Source organism: Ranitomeya variabilis, chromosome 2, assembly GCF_051348905.1.
Source record: "Ranitomeya variabilis isolate aRanVar5 chromosome 2, aRanVar5.hap1, whole genome shotgun sequence".
Classification (NCBI taxonomy): Eukaryota; Metazoa; Chordata; class Amphibia; order Anura; family Dendrobatidae; genus Ranitomeya; species Ranitomeya variabilis.
Genome location: NC_135233.1, coordinates 723,040,313 through 723,057,919, shown reverse-complemented (window position 1 = coordinate 723,057,919; position 17,607 = coordinate 723,040,313). Strand labels below are relative to the sequence as shown.

Genomic DNA, 17,607 nt, shown 5'->3' with positions numbered 1-17,607 from the left:
GAGGAAGAACATGGATTCACATCCGCCGATCCAGCAGCTATGATGGGAAACGCTGACTCAACGACTCGAGGTGCTGACATCACATCTCCATGTGGTCCGTACCGACGCGGCTCCCGCAGCCGATCCCTGGAAACTTATCTTCGTCTTGACCTGCTCCGGCGTCATCCCCGAAACGCCAAACGACCAGCACCTGAGAAAACAGAACAAGAGTGCGAGACACCAGAAGAATGGCGCGATCTTCGCCCGCTACGGTAACTCGACCCGCAGCGTGACCCAGCCTCCGATCGCCGCTGCCTCACACGCTCCACCGCTCTCTCTATACATAATTCCAATGAAGGGTTCAACTGACCCTGCCCGGGTACGCCCGCCAACAAAACATCCATAATGCTAGCACACTACACCACGGGCGGACCTCCTGCAACCGTAGCAGGCCCTTGAATATCAGCCGACCCAGCCACATGGCGTGAACCTATGTGGGGGGAAGGTACGAAACAGTCAGAACAGCCGGCCACTTTCTCGTCCGGCTTCGTTGCAGAAGGGTCAGCCGCCCCTTTTCCCTTGCAGGCCGCCACACGCTGGCCCACCGAAAAACCACCAGCCTTTTTCGGCGTAGGAGGGATCGCATCCACAGAAGCTCTGCGCTTCCCCCGACCCGAACCACGCAGCACAGGGCCAGTCCCCGCGCATAAGCGTTCCGGCACCAAGGTGGTACGTTTTGGGCGTTTTGCAGCCATCTTAGACACAGGTCTCCCTGATCTGCAGCTCCTTTTCGAAACCACATTTAACTCAGCCGCATCTAAAGCCATGCGTTCCCATTCACACGTAGCAGTCTTCATACCAGCAGCAGGCCCCGCCTCCCCATCAACTGCCGATGCCATCTGCTCGCTCCAACCAATGGCGAGGGCCTGCTGCGCACATACACCAGTGTAACTGCCGTCCCCGTCATCCGCTGCCATCCTCTCAGCAGCACGTGTTTCCCGGGGATCAGACACCACTGCCGCACTATCAGACACGGCCTCTGCACGTGTGCCAAGGCCCGCCCTACCGGGGACATCATGCAGGCCCAGCACATGTGCAGAGTCCTCTTCCAGCGCCGGGGCACTCACCGCTGCCGCCGCATCCACGTCCAGCAATCGATCGCCCTCCACAAGGACCGGCGCCACACACATACCGGCCGCTGCGCTGCTTCCTGCTTCGCTCTGCGCCGGTGCCATTACCGCTCCCCGTCACGCCAGAAAGAAGGCCTCAGCCCTCCCTCCCGCAGCGCCATACTCACCACCTGAAGGAGCTCCATCCAGCGCCGGGAGAAGCCATCCAGGTCCCTCCTAAGCGATCCTCCTTCTGACTTGCTCCAGCAAGGCATCTAAAAAAGCAGACATACTTACCAAGGTACAACTCAGTGGCTGGCGGCAACGAAGTGAGGGCGCTGGCACCTCATCCCCTTCTTAAAAGGGAAGCGGGCCACGTGACCGCCGCCAGCCAGTCAGGGCCCGGCCTGACGTCATCATTGTCTCCTCTTCTCCCATCCAGGCTCTATGCTGACCCTACTGCCTACTGAAGGGGCGCCAACCTGAGGGATTTTAAAAGGAAAGACATTTTTAATTATACATGTCACTGATGGTTATAACAATGATTGTGAGACATAGAAAATAGAATGCTAGTATAATGTTCTGAGAATGTGGGGTTATACCTTTAGATACTGTATCAGGGAGCACGCTATGTCCATTCGTGCTTCCTCTACAGCTTTTCCAGTTGTCTCCACGCCATCAATTTGTTTTTTCCAAAGAAATTCTTCTGCAAACTAAAAAAACAATTGCATATGTTATGGTACATCTAAACCTTATTTCACAATTGTAGGAAACCAAAAAACATTTTCTATGATAGTTTCTCACTATCTATTGGCCAAGGACCTCTGCATTTGTAGATGTCATCAATTTCTATATTCCAACATTTATTTATGATGAGACAAACAGGGCCTTTTTAGATGCAAAGCTGGGCCCTGGGCATAATTACAGGTGGGGCCGTAGGTTTGGAAATTTAGTACTGACACAGTATAGTTGAGTCAACTTGCCCCGCATATAGAACGTATTTCCTCATACGTGGCAATTGCAGCAGGCGCATCCGCGTTGGATTAGGAACAGGTTGTAATACCATATGCCTGCTTTTTGTCGGCTAACCAAGCTGCGTATATGTATACCGCTACACTTACCATACACGTTGATACACGTAGCGAAGCGTTTCGGCGTTAAAATATCGGCTCCACTCTTTTGGAATGTAGGCGAATACGCTTGCGTTTAGGAGTATGTTTACATACATTTCGAGAATACGGAAGTGTGAAAGGAGCCACAGAGATAAATCTAGATTTTAGCAGTAATAATAGATAAATATGATAAAATAAACGACTCCCATAATTGACCTGCTTTATTAGTTATGAGTTGTATAATGTGCTGCATTATTAGTTATGGTGGTATAATGGGCTGCATTATTAGTTATGGGGGGTATAATGGGCTGCATTATTATTTATGGGTGTATAATGGGCTGCATTATTAGTTATAGGATATAATGGCCCTGCGTTCTTAGCTAAGGGGGCCTAAAGTGCTGCATTATTAGTTATGGGGGTATAACGGAATGCATTATTAGTTTAGGTGTTGTATAATGGGCCTGCATTATTAGCTAAGGTGGCCTAATGGACTGCATTATTAGTTATGTTCGGCTATAATGGGTTTCATTATTATTTGTCGTGGTATAATGGGCCTTCAAATTATCATTTATCGTGGGCAGTAATGGGCTGCATTATTGTAGTTATGATGGCCATACGGTTATAGGCTATAAATAGTAATACGCCACCGTTTACAACAACAATAATAGTGAAGGCTAATAAACAATAATAACCTGTCTTAGGCTCCAAAAAATAGTAATGTGCCTCCATAAAGAGGTAATGCAGCACCGTTAAGGCCCACATACAGTAATAGCGCGGCAGTTAGGCCACATACAGTAGTAACGCAGGTTTTATACCACATAAATTAATAGTGCAGCATTTATGCACCACAGTAATAGCGCATAAGTTATTCCCCATACAGTAATAGTGCAGCATTATTATGGTCCCATTCAGTAATATTGCTGCATTGTTATGCCCTAAATTCAGTAATAGTGCACATAGTTAAGCTCCATATACAGTAAATAGTGCTGCATAGTTAAGCCCATACAGTAAATAGTAATAAGCATTTTTGCACCATATACAGCAGCAGTACAGCAAATTTATTCACATACATATAGTAATAGTGCCAAATAGTTATGTCCAAACATACAATTATAGGGCCAGATAGTTTTGCCCCATATACAGTAATAGTCCTGCATAGTTAAGCCTACAAATAGAGTAAAAGTGCCGCATATTTATGCAACATCTAATATATAAAGCTGAATGTGGGTGTGTGTGTATGTGTGTATGTATGTGTGTATGTCCGGGATTGGCATCTACACCGTCGCAGCTACAGCCACAAAATTTGGCACAGTCACACATCTGGACCCCGAGAGCGTCATAGGCTATGTTGTGAGTCGAAATTTTAACCCCGCGCGTTCCAATTCACGAAACAATTTTGCCCCTATCTACATAATGGGGAAAAAGTGAAAGGGAAATTGTTGGAGGCAAATTGACAGCCAGGAGGAGATGGCATACAGGTATATACTATATACAGGGAAGATGACATACACATATATACTATATACAGGGGAGATGGCATACAGGTATATACTATATACAGGCGAGATGACATACACATATATACTATATACAGGAGGAGATGATATACAGCTATATATTATATACAGGAGGAGATGACATACAAGCATATACTATATACAAGGCAGATGGCATACAGGTATATACTATATACAGGTGAGATGACATACAGGTATATACTATATACAGGAGGATATGACATACAGGTATATACTATATACAGGAGGATATGACATACAGGTATATACTATATACAGGAGCAGATGACATACAGGTATATACTGAGGGGAAAATGAGGTGTGAGGTGAAAGTGAAGAGGTGCGAGTGCAAAAGCAGAGGAGTGAGGGGAAAATAGTGGAGTGATTGGAAAAAGACAGGTGTGAGGTCAAAATAACAGGTGTTAGGGGGGAAATGATAGAAGTGAGGGGAGAAAATGAGAGGTGTGAGGGAAAAATGAGAGACGTGAGGGGGAAAATGAGAGATGTGACCGGGAAAATGAGAGGCGTGATGGGATAATGAGAGAAGTGAGGTGCTATAACTAACAGTTACTGTGAAAGGAAAAGTGTGTGTATCAACGGAAATGTCATAATGGTGGCCACGGCAACGATGTCATAATAGGTTGCAGTGGTGACAATAATGTCATAATAGGTTGTAATGGTGACGGTTATGTTATATTGGTTGCCATGGTTACGATGTTGTCAGAATGGTTGCCATGGTGAAGATGTCATAATGAGTATATGGTCACGGAACTATGGGATGGAGGATGTGTGATGGGTATATGGGCACGGGACTATGGGATGGAGGATGGGTATATGAGCATGGGACTATGGAATGGAGGATGTGTATGATGGGTATATGGGCACGGGACTATGGGATGGGTATATGGGCACAGGACTATGGGATGGAGGATGTATGATGGGAATATGGACACGGGGCTTAGTTTTTGCCTTTAAATAATTACATTTCTATTTGTTTTATGTTTTTTGTGTGCAGAACACATTTTTCTTAACACATTCTATTTTGCTAACATCAGTTATTAACCCGGGCGAAGCCGGGTAGTACAGCTAGTATACAATAATAGTGGCACTTATTTAAACCTAATATACAATAATTGCCGCATAGTTATGCTTTATATACAATTATAGTGCCATAAAGAGCCCCATATACAGAAATTTAGCCATATAGTGTCCCATACAGTTAGTATCACATAGAGTGCCCCTTATACAGTTATACTGCCCTATATACCATCATAGTACACCAGATACAGTTATAGTGCACAGTATACAGTAATAGTGCCATATAGTGCCCCTTATGCAGTTATACTGGCTCATATACAGTCAGTGCCATTGAGTGCACCATATATAAAGTGATACATAAAGGTATGGCCCATATGCAGAGCCTCATAGAGGTCTGACCCATATACATTACATTGCCATATTGTTCCCCATATTCATTGCCACATAGAGGTATGGCCAATATACAGTCTAGTGCCATATAATGCCACATAGAGGTATGACCCCTATACAGTGCAACATAGGTATGGGCCATCCACTATGCAGCACCTCATACTTAACCGAATTTGATATTACTGCTCCTCTGTACTCCTCCTACGCCGTGACATTGATCTTCACAGCGGTCCAGAGACATGGAGCCCTGCACGTTGTACTGCTAAAGGAATCGCATGTGACGTGGAGTGCCCGCTCCACGTCATAACCCTGCAACTGCTGCCGCTCTGATGAGGCGCATCCCACCTCCTTCCAATAGGTGGTGTGCCAAGAGGAAGGAGGTGTGAGGAGAACGGGGGCCCGGGCACAGTGGCGGGAGTGCCCACCTCTACGATCGGCTGCATCGCTGTAGAAAGAAAGCGGCAGCCCTGAAACCTGCATAGATTATTAATATATAGTAATGTCCATCGGCGGAGGCTGAAATCAGCCACCATGGACACATGTGGCCCTAGGCAATTGCCTGGTCACCCCCTCCCCGCTAGTGGATAGCCCTCATGGCAGCAACAACACGCATTTCTACTACAATGAAAGTGTAAGCTGTTGAAACACAAATAAAAAAAAAGGCAAAATAAAAGCTTTAGGTTGGTGTGAGGTACTAATTTATTTTGCAAGGATCACAACTGCCAATACTATGACACATATGTAATTTTCTTTAATTTCAGCAACGAGGAACAGCCATAAACATAAATCAGGTAATAGGTGTAGGAAAGCAATTACCTTCATTACCAAAACGCCACAGCTACTTGTATCTTGCTGGTTACGGTGTTTCATGCACAATTTCATCCACTCTCTCACCTCTTCATTCCGTGACTTTATGAAAGAACTATTATAATATAACACATTCAATTTAAAAGGACTAAAAATCATTCTGAGGCAAATGAGTGCATTTAGTTGTGTCAACATAAAAATTACATAACAAGATGACATGTGTATATTTTTTTTGTTATTACATAAAAGCACCCCCAACACTGCATTTACCCTCCCACTCTGTATCGCGTTGCTCTCCTGCGCTCATACCAGTAGCAAAAGCCTCCCGCTTTGACATGCGCCCCCACGCTACGGCTCACGTTACAGTGCTGAGCGGGTCCACGCATCCATTCAAATCAATGGGCGCGTTGCCACGCTCTGGATATAAACATCTGTCTGCGCGCTTGCGCACTCAAATGCAGCGGGAGTCTCAATCAACTGTTCGCAGTGGCAGATAGCGGCGCAATACAGTGCGGGAGGGTGAGTGCAGCGGAGGGGGTGGGTTTATGTTATAACAAAAGTTTGTTCACATCTCATTTAATGTCAGTTAACATAGAATATCTTTTATGACCAAAACTTCTATTTCAACCACCACAAAATGTATTGTAAGACCACATTTTAAAATCTTAATATTTATGTGTGGCTCTTTTCACAACAGTCTAAGACGGATTAATTTATGTGCAGCATTGCAGCGGTTCATCATGTAATGAACGCCTACCCAAAAAAGGCAGCTTTTTACAACCACAGGCACCATTCCAACGGGAATGCTGAAATGGCAAATGGTCCAACACAATATGAAGATGCTGTTGAAGGATTAGTGAGCAAAAGAGGTGCGTAGTCAATTGATTTGCAACAACAATGATTAACAACTGTTATGTGCAAAGTCCCATTTTGTATGGCTGTACACATAACTAAAAGGTCATTTTTTTAAAATTTATAGTGACTTTTGCTGGTGGAGGAGGGAAGGCAACAGTTTTTTTAAATGGCTTTAATTATGTATTAGGCTACATTCATATTGGTGTTTTTTCCACGAAAAAGGCCCTTGACTAAATGTTTTTTTTTCCCCGAAACTTATTCTGTGTTAATGCTTGATTTTTTCAAGCATTGCTACTAAATAGCCGCATCCGTAAAGGCACCTTGGCAATGCAAATGTTAAGTCATGTCACATTCAACTAACCCCTGTGACTATTTGCACAATTGTGATTGTTCACTTAAGTGTATTTCAGGATGCGTTAATAACTCGGAAGTCATGAACCTAATCATAATACATGTATGTGCACGGCTACGGTTATCAACTTCATTACATCTACGTTAATGTTCCTGCTGCAGAATTTCAGAAAAAAATTAGAACAGGCTGCCTGTGTTTTCCGTAGCCCTGATAGTGCCTGAGAAATTTCCAATTGCACTATCGGAAACAACTCGAACCCTTATGTGCCTATGGCAGGATACCGCACTGCACTTTGACCCAGGAATGCGGCACCAATTACTGATATGTCCATTTTGGTGGTCAATGTTCCACTATGAACTTAGCCTTACTTTTTCTGCTCCCTTTCATCGCAATGACAATGTTATTGCAATGTTATACATTTTATTAAAAAAAATTTAATAACCACATATTTTTGTGTGTCCCTTTATTATACTGAAGTGAACTGTGTATGTGTAGTTAATGTGTTTATATTTTAGAAAAAGGCCCAACTAATTTCAATAACCTTCAACGTGTGATCAATTAAAACAGTTTGTTTTAATCAGCACCTATTCATAAACATTAAAATAGTTTTTTTGTTTTTTAAATTTTATTCCCTTTCCTCTGCTCTACCCACAATTATCCAGAAGCCTGGTCAACGACTGTTTAATGGTGCACATATGAAGAAAAACAGCCTGCTGATGACGGCGGCGCAATGAAAATCTACGTTCGTGCGTTCACATAGACCGCAATTGAGGTGCGTTCTTGGGCTGTTTTTTAAAAAATTGTGCATTATAGAACGGAATCAGAATTGTGCTGGTGCAGAGCTATAGCATGACACATATCGATTAGTGGGTATTTGTCTTGCAGACAGCCACGCGATGCCATCATTTGGAGGAGTGTTAGGCTGTATCTTCACATTAGCGCACCAGCGAATATACGGGGAAAGATAATTTGCATGAGTACTGTGGTAAGGAAGATAAAAGATTTGTATTAAGATCACCTGTAATCGGGCAATGATAGTTGTGCGACTGAAAACTGTACTTACCTCCAATTTTGAATCACTGTTGCTACATAATTTGTTTCGTTCCCCATTGGGTCAATAAATAGCAAAACCTTCTGTGATTTTAGAATTATCTTCATTATAAATTCATTCATAATATTTAAAAAGAAAAAAAAGGATGTTATACACAGCAATACTGTAGACGTAGTCTGTGTAGTAATTGATTAATACTTCAAAAGGTGATTATGCTGAAAATGACAGTGTGTACAAATGCTTGTGAACGCTGTGTTAAAGGCCAGACTTCAGAGGTAGTAACAACATTTCATTTAAGGAGTTGTGCCGACATTCGCTGACTGGTAGTCTGAGGTTCTGATCCACCTTTTGTTTTTTCGGTCCACCCTAACCCCTAATTAGAAGCTTGACAATTACACCATGATAATGGAACATGTTTGATTACCACTGTGGCCTGCATATGCAGGCGTTATACACAGCGGCAAACGCAGTAAAACCTAAATCATATGAAATCAGTAGGAGCAATACCCTTAGCAGTCGTGGCATAGGGCTGCAGCTATCTTTCAAATGGGACTCATACGCACAACTGAAGGAGCCATTCAATACTAAACAAATAATTAGGTGTTATTTTAAACAGAAAATAAATATTGATAAATATTTATGTAACTACACTGCCCTATGCTGCATTGTATTGTGCACGTCTGGTAAACAGTAATCGAAAAGTCCTCATGTGACACGTCAGACAACTGAGTCATATGACGTCTCTGTTAGGCCTACAAGCATTCACTGGAGTGGCTACATCAGTACAGCTCCTCACTAGAGATGAGCGAACATAAAAATGTTTGGTGCGATAAGAACTTCGAGCTGAACATTTATTTTTCGGATTCGGTTCTATTTCTGTTCCATTCCGCAATCGAACAGAAATCGAACACTCGCGCATGCGCAGTGTGATCGCGATCACAAACACAATGACACGATCGCAAACGTGATCGCGCATGCGCGATGATGCGATCACGCACAGCCAATCTGGCCCGCATGGAGGCGTGGTCACGTCTCCCAGCTCCCGCCGATACCCGGAAGTAACGGCGGCAGCGGGAGAAGGAGGCCTCAGATCGGCGCGTGACCCAGGGCGGAGGTGAGTATGACACAGCGAGGGTATGTGAACTTTTTTAAAAAAAAGGGAACATTCCCTTGCCAGCGGCCATGATGCAATCGGACATCCGAACATTGTTCGGATGTTTGATTCTACACCAATACAATTCTCGAACATGCTTGAACCGAACATTTAGAACAATGTGCGATCTAAATGTTTGGAAATCAAACATGTTCGAGTTCGATCAGCTCATCTCTACTCCTAACCTGCCCCTTGAGTAAAGGCCTTTTTTTTTCTAAAAATTAGAAAGGCGACTCCTGGACCCTGGATTGTGTTTGTGGTGGCACAACACAAATGCTACGCAGCAGTAAGCTGTAATAGTTCTGAAAAATAAACAGCACAAAGCTGTCGATACCGCAGTGGTCATTGTGCCACCATAACGATGTTGAAAATAACAAAAGTACACAAAAATTTTTTATATATATATATATATATATATATATATATAAATAAAACACAGAACTATGGTGGTACATACCACTAAAATCCAGTGTGCTCCAACATTGAAGGGGCATAGCCATATGTCTTCACATGGGGTCGGCATCTCAAATGGTAGAAAAAATTATTTAATAATATGACTGTATAAAGGGTAGTGTAAAATAAAATAATTATTGCTAAATCGTTAACCTTAGAAAGACCGCGGCGTTGTCCATAGAATTCTGTTGCTGTGACGCAGCACATCGAATATATTGAGTCCTGAAATTATATGAATTTTGCACAATTATTCAGCAGTCGTAAATTTTCAAAATATTGTTTAATTTGGAAAAAAAATGTAAGTGAAACTTTCCTGATGTTCTGTCTTGAGGTGGTGGAGGTATGCATCAATGACCTTAACATAGGGAAATTTTTTTTGTGATTAATGAATCAAAAATATACATATATTTCCTAACACATAACTGAAATGTAAAATCAACTAAAAATACAAAGCAATAGTGCAAAACTGTACTGTCTTACCTCGTCACAAATCCAGCCAGTCCCATGTAGAGAATGAAACGAGGAGACATACAAGTTATATGATCCTACCGCTCCTAACAATGCCTGATCATCAAATGAAGTCCAAATTGTTTTGACTGTGGGCCATAGAAAAAATAGGAAATAACAGCAGTTACAATCAAGTGTTGTTATTTTGCTTCCACATGGGCTTCAGTGGCCGCAGTTAGATCTACAGTTGTGGGCTCTCGTCAACACATAAACCTATGTGAAAATTAAGCACGTGCCGTTAACCATAGCGTACTTATGTGGCCACAGCCATAAGGCAATGTGACTGGAGTTAAACCATAAGGTGCTATAGGGACACACGTCCGAGGTTTGAGATCTAGTTGCTACTCACCTACCACCCATGTGCTCCGTCCCATTGATTTTTTTTTTTTTTTTTTTGGTTAAAAGTAATGATACACAGGGCCACAGGAATAGTCATCCTTGGCCCTGGACTCGCGCCGCTCCGAGGCCGTGTTTTCCTGCTGTTGGCAGCTTTTCGGTTCCCGACGCATGTTGTGAGCGGTGAGTGCGCCTCCATTGAAGTGAATGTGGAGCGCCCCCGCTCGCCTGCAAATACGACCATTCAATAGATGGATTCGCAGGCAAGCAGGAGCGCGCCCTATTAATTTTAATGGAGGGGCGCTCAACGCTAACAACACGCGCCGGTACACGGAAGCAGCAGGAGAACGTGTCCTCGGAACGTTGCAGGAATCGGGGCCACGTTGAGTATTCCTGAGGGCCATTTTATCAGGACTTTTAAAAAATAAAGGTCTGATACCCTTTACAACATCTTTTTTTCTAACATGTTTGTTATTTATTATCTGAGAAGCAAGCTTCATCCACAATTTGTGTGTTTTTTTTTTTTTTCTTGTAATTGTCTGATAACTGCTTAATTTTACTTCTTGGAGTTGTGTAAATAGGCAACCCTTTAAATCTATTACTTAAATAATTTAGGTAATAAATAATTTACATATTTTTTTTAGGAATAAAATCTATAATAATAAAAAAAAAAAAGTAGGGTATGATTCAGTTTAATGATCGGATAAATTGATAGCTCAACCTGGAACTATCTTACTTTTTGTCATATATATATATATATATATATATTTATATATAATAGACCCTTTCTTTAATAAGAAATGTTTTCTTACACCCTACCTCCTATCCAAACAAAGATGGCTAAAATTAAATAAAAAGGCCAACAGGGCCAACAACTTGAAAAACGATGGGCCAACAGGGCACTGACGAAATATTTATTTAACTAACAAGCAGACCAACGTGGTCTGCTTGCAAACATGATACAAATTAAATGCTACCTTGTTCTTGTAAAGTTTCCTTGACATTTAAAGATGTTGGCTATAACAAATTAATAAAAAGTAATTTTTATTTATAAATGGAATTAAAACTGTAAAGACAAATGTTACATTGTAAGAACTAACACAACAATTTTTATTATTGATACATGTGCTATATAGGAAATTTATTTTGGTGGTGGGGGGGGGTTAATACTTACCACAAGTTGAGAAGTAGTGTTAAGAGCTGGAATATTAGTAGGCACAATGGATGGACTTTTGGTGATGTCATCCGAAGTCTTGATTGCCCGTCCCTCCTCATTTTCTGGAAATGTTTTCCTAAGATATGGCTTTATTTGGTCCTGGTTGACCTTCTGTTTCAGAGGCATGCCTGCTGAAATGGCCAATTTCAACACTTTTCCGTGCTTCTTCTGGATTATGTAGGGCCCACTAAAGTCGGGTTCCAACCTTCCTCCTTTTCTTCCACGTTTTCTGGAATTAAGAAGCAGGACCTCATCCCCAATGCTGTATGTAACACCCTTGTATTTCTTCATGACTTTGACATCATGTTTCTTCCTCTGTTTCTGCTGGCTGATGGCAATATTTTGGGCCACGGTCTCTCTGTCTTTAGCCATCAAAGTTTCCTTCAGCAACGACGTGTATTCCTCTGCTTTAGGCAGGATGATAGTGGAAAGCTGTGGAAATTAAAATTTAGCAAAGCTTTTGAAAAAAGGTTTAGAAAGTGCCTAAAAAAATTGACATTTTTAAATTTTTTGTTTAGGAAAACATAAACAAACTAAATTCTAAACAAAATACTAAAAACAAAAAAACTCACTGGCAGTTCCACAGGAACTTCAACAGGGAAGACAGCCTCTCTACCATACATTATTCTAAATGGGGAGTATTTTGTGGTAGTTTGCATCTTTGATCGAATGGAAAAAAGAGTGGCGTCCAAATACACGTCCCAATCGTCTTGTTTTTCGTTGACCAATTTAGCAAGTGCTCTAAAAAATAAATAAATAAAAAACACATCAGATGATCGAGTAAAGTGCCTATAGTCAGCAGATGCAGTAGAGACTGTAATGGAAGCAGTGAATATGGTTTGGAAGAAAACATTTTTGTTCAGGAGCATCGCTTTCATCTACAAATAATTTTCATGAAAGAACTCTATATTCTACAATTCGTCAGCTAATCAAAACACATACGCATGAATGTAGTATACACTGTATAAAATTTTGTACTTACCGCTTTATTGTGTGGTTTGTTTTTTCATCTAAACCATTCGTCTGTGGGTGGTACGCAGCAGTAACGCTCCTCTCTATTTGTAACATTTCGCACATGCGCTGGTTGAGCTTGTAAATCAAAGTTTAGAATGTGATACCACACCACAATGGCAAGACTATTATGTATACAATCAATTATATATAAAAACAAAATGTAAAAAAAAAGACATGGACAAGTAAATTGTACTCACTGTGTTTACAAATTCTCTGCCCTGATCCGAAAGTATCCTTTTGGGGCAGCCGTGGCGATAAATCATAGAACAAAGATGGCGCCCCACCTCTGCTGCAGATTTTGTTTTTAACAGAAAAGCCTCCACCCACTTAGAGAAGTAATCCGTAGCAGTCAGTATGTACTGAAAGCCATCTTTGGTTTGTGGAAAAGGACCAGTAAGGTCAATTCCCACCAGCTCCCAAACCGAGGAAACCTAATTTCAAAAGAAGGAAATTAATATGACACAGTTTTTACATATTACTAAACTAATATCCACCAAATTTTTTACCTTTATACAATCCAAGGATTGTGGAGCGATTAAGGGCCTTCCAACCTTTTGACAGACGTCACACTCTTTAATCTGTAGATAATTATTTTAATATTTTTGGAACTTTCAAAAAAGGTGAATACTTTTTAATTTAACACTTTATTTAAATGTCGTCTCAAAAAATGCATCAGCAACTGTCTTGTTCACAAATGCAACCTTCAAGGCTACTAGGAAGGATTTTTGAAAGGTTGACGATTGCGAGAGTTAGGCACCGTTCACACTAGGACTGTGTGAAAACGAAGCATTTTTAAGAAGCGTTGTCACACAGCATGCTGCTGTAATTCCTGATTTTATATGAGAAAACATGAATAAGATCACTTTCGAGAGGCCACGTTCAGACAGGCGGTGAAATTTATGCAGAATCTGGTCCTTTGAATCTCCATGAATTACCACACGTTATCTGCCGGATGCATAACGCATCGCCAGATATTAATACATAAATTTTTGTCTACTTTTTTGACTTCTGTGTGCCTTAAAAGGCATAAAACTAGTAGAGACTATCGTTTTTATGTTCCCACATAAAAATGAAAATCGGTTTTGTGAACTCACCGCCGCGACCACGGGTATAAGTGCGCATGCATGACGCCATTGGACGCTACGTCATGCGCGCACATGCACAGAACGAACACACAGACACTTCCGGGTAAAGAGGAACCACGGCAGAGGGGGTTGTCGCGCGTGTCAGTATATGAAAACAGCCGCATATCTGGCCACCAAAACACGCAACCTCACCAAATTTAGCATCGTGCGCAGATGTTTTTGTGACGCAACGCAGAGCTTGCATTGCGTTAGAATATCCGTGATTTTGCGTGCACATTGAACGCAATGCATTTGATTGCAAGGCAATGGGAACACTCCTGTTGACTTGCATTGTGTTTGACTATTTTTGGCTTTTTTGCAGGAAATTCTTGCATTATTCGCGAAAAACAAAATAACACGCTTAAAATAACGGCCATGTGGACAGACCCTTAAAAAGTCAGTGTATGATTCATGTATGTAAAAGCTATTCATTGCTACGCATGTGTTAGGAATCTTGAAGGTTTTGGGGGCCATATGTGATGATTTTTAGGGTCCTAATTACCCAATCTAACTCATGTCCATGTGAATGTAGCCTTATGTGTGGGTGGTGCTTTCTATGAATAACGTTAAAAAAAAAGACACAGTTGTTCTTTTAAGTTACCAAAGGGACATTAACCAGTATTGGCATGGTCTTGGGTAAAAACGCAGAGAAACATTGCTTGCTATGTTTTATTTAAAAACATAGCAGGGAAGCTCTCATTAACAGAGGGCCATTGAATTAAATGGGTTTATACTACTGCACAAACCAAAACACTCTTGTGAAGGGGCCATTATACTTCTCCTGCTACTGGTGGTATATCAATCTGTGATAAATTTGTAGAAACAAACCAATTATTTTTACAATAAATATTTACACATTGTTGAATATCGACAGACATTCCTTTCCAAAAAAACCTTGTAGATATTGCAGATAGAGTTTTAACAAATCCACCATGTCCTCCCAGTGGAGACGAATGGAATTGTTCGAAGATCTTCCGTGCCTGCTCTGGAGTTTTAACCACCAAACGATGACTGAAGAACAGCTGACCATCTGGAAACAAAATTATAAAAAAGGTTAACTCCACATGTAAATATATAAAGCCAACAAGATCAGACAGATTTCGGATACTTACCCCTTATTGTAAAATTGTCTGCATGCTTTTTTAGTTGATATCGCTGTTTTGATGTGTAATGTTCAGGAAAGTGTCCCGTGAAGAGGAAGTTAAACATGCTAGTATATTTCTCCACCATGACTAAAAACAAGGTGTTGAAAAAAAAAAAATTGACAAGGTAATATAAACAAAAGGATGTATTACTAACACAACAATACTTATAAAAATAAATGTTATGAGTTAATAACTTCACAGTGTGGAGTATAAAAACTCAAATATTTTCTGTACTTGCATCGCATCTGGAAAACATAATATATGTCACATACATCCAAAAGGCTACATTAAGAAGTGACTTCATATATGTTGTAATATACGCGCAGACTGATGCCTATAAGTCGATATGTAATTATTATAATGAGATACCTTATACGAGCCCTTTCTAAAAAAAATTTACTGTATAGGTTTTGAGACACAGGTTTAACCACAATAAAAATTTGTGTAAATACTTAGTGACCTGACTATACGACAATTTCGTAAAATCCAGCACATGACAGAATGGTGATGGGGCCATAGAGGAATATTGCAGGTCTCATACATAGAGCATCCACTCCACAAAGAACAGAAGCAGACTAACACCAGCCGTCTAAAAGAAACACAGTTTTAACACTTTTTGGTGTAAATGACATTAGACCTACTTTACACTGAGCGTTCTCTTGCCCGTGAGAGTGAAATACTGACCGATCCTGCTCCGGGCAAAGTGTATTGATGTGTTGGTGGATGTAGGGAAGTGTTGAGGTGTGTATTGATTTGTCCAGAGGTGTATTGATGTATCAGGGGGTCGACAGACATCAATAAAGTTCTGATCTTTCCAGAAAGATCCAAGAAGATCTGGGAAAACACACCCACCTCTCCCCCTTTCTCCGCAGTTCTGATCTTTCCAGAAAGATCCAGGAAGATCTGGGAAAACACACCCACCTCTCCCCCTTTCTCCGCAGTTATGATCTTTCCAGACAGATCCAGGAAGATCTGGGAAAACACACCCACCTCTCCCCCTTTCTCCGCCCCCCTCTCAGCTATCTGCAATAAGTGTTAAAAATACAATAATGACACCCTTTAAACTCCTGTAATAGCACCTGCACCCTAAGACACCCCATAGTACCCCGTAAGCAGAAATGCGCACGTGCAGACCACCATTAATAGCCCGCATGACATTTATTGCGCAGAATAAATTCTCCCCCATAAACCAGTTCACATGGAGCTATGATCACAGTCACTACCATAGGGGCACATTCACAGAGAGAGATGAGATAGGGGCTCATTCAGATGGAGCGATGATCGCAGTCGTAGCGCACTCACCGCCGTAGCGTCCTCCATAACTGCTTTTCTCCTCTCGGCTATCTGTCCTGAGTGTTCAATTCCTTCCTGGGCATGTATATACTCCCCCCTGCCTTAATCACGCCCTCTGGTGAAATTTCTGGGCATGTATACACTCCCCTTCTCGGCATGTAGTCACTCCCCGCTGCTTTAATCACCCCCCTTTGCAGAAATGAAGACGCCCTGAAATTTCTGAGCATAGTAACGCCCCCCTCCCTTTGTCACGCCCCCTCCCTCACTATTGTGGTTTTAACCAGGCCCCCAGGTGCCATACTCACGCCCGTCCCTGAAATTTTCAGGCATGTTGCCGCCCAGAGCTCTTCTTCTCTCCACCCTGCATCTTCAGCTGTTGCTTGGCCGTGATTGGTCAGTTTGCGCCACGTGACTCCGTAGCCTCGCCCATCCCTACTGTCTACGACATGCCGACAAATTTCAGAACACCGGCTTCTCATTTCTCCTTCCCAAACAAGACATGATATGAGACATGGTTTACATACATTAAACCATCTCATATTGCCCTTTTTTTTGCATATTCCACACTACTAATGTTAGTAGTGTGTATGTGCAAAATTTGGGCGCTGTAGCTGCTAAAATAAAGGGTTAAATGGCGGAAAAAATTGTCGTGGGCTCCCGTGCAATTTTTTCCGCCAGAGTGGTAAAGCCAGTGACTGAGGGCAGATATTAATAGCCAGGAGAGGGTCCATGGTTATTGCCCCCCCCCCTGGCTACAAACATCTGCCCCCAGTCACCCCAGAAAAGGCACATCTGGAAGATGCGCCTATTCTGGCACTTGGCCACTCTCTTCCCACTCCCGTATAGCGGTGGGATATGGGGTAATGAAGGGTTAATGTCACCTTGCTATTGTAAGGTGACATTAAGCCAGATTAATAATGGAGAGGCGTCAATTATGTCACCTATCCATTATTAATCCAATTGTATGGAAGGGTTAAAAAACACACACACACATTATTAAAAAGTATTTTAATGAAATAAACACACAGGTTGTTTTAATATTTTATTGCTCTCTCAATCCACCTGAAGACCCTCGCTCTGCAAAATAATAAACCAACAATATACATACCTTCTGTTGATCTGTCACGTCCCACGAAGTAAATCCATCTGAAGGGGT

The 17,607-nt window shown here is 41.8% G+C and overlaps 2 long non-coding RNA genes across 3 annotated transcripts; one reads left to right on the top strand and one right to left on the bottom strand.

Moving 5' to 3' along the window:
* The first annotated feature begins 5,905 nt into the window (after window positions 1-5,905).
* On the top strand, window positions 5,906-8,299 carry LOC143809869 (uncharacterized). 2 transcript variants are annotated; one of them, XR_013222500.1, is made up of 4 exons: window positions 5,906-5,936; window positions 6,650-6,821; window positions 7,822-7,931; window positions 8,045-8,299. It is a non-coding gene; the product is annotated as an uncharacterized LOC143809869 (long non-coding RNA). The 2 variants fall into 2 exon arrangements; XR_013222499.1 differs by lacking the exon at window positions 5,906-5,936 and having other exon boundaries at window positions 6,273-6,821.
* A 6,591-nt stretch (window positions 8,300-14,890) lies between these two features.
* Window positions 14,891-16,659, bottom strand: LOC143809868 (uncharacterized). Its single transcript, XR_013222498.1, has 3 exons — window positions 16,461-16,659; window positions 15,126-15,245; window positions 14,891-15,043 (listed from the first exon to the last, which is right to left on the bottom strand). It is a non-coding gene; the product is annotated as an uncharacterized LOC143809868 (long non-coding RNA).
* Between the last annotated feature and the right edge of the window lie 948 nt (window positions 16,660-17,607).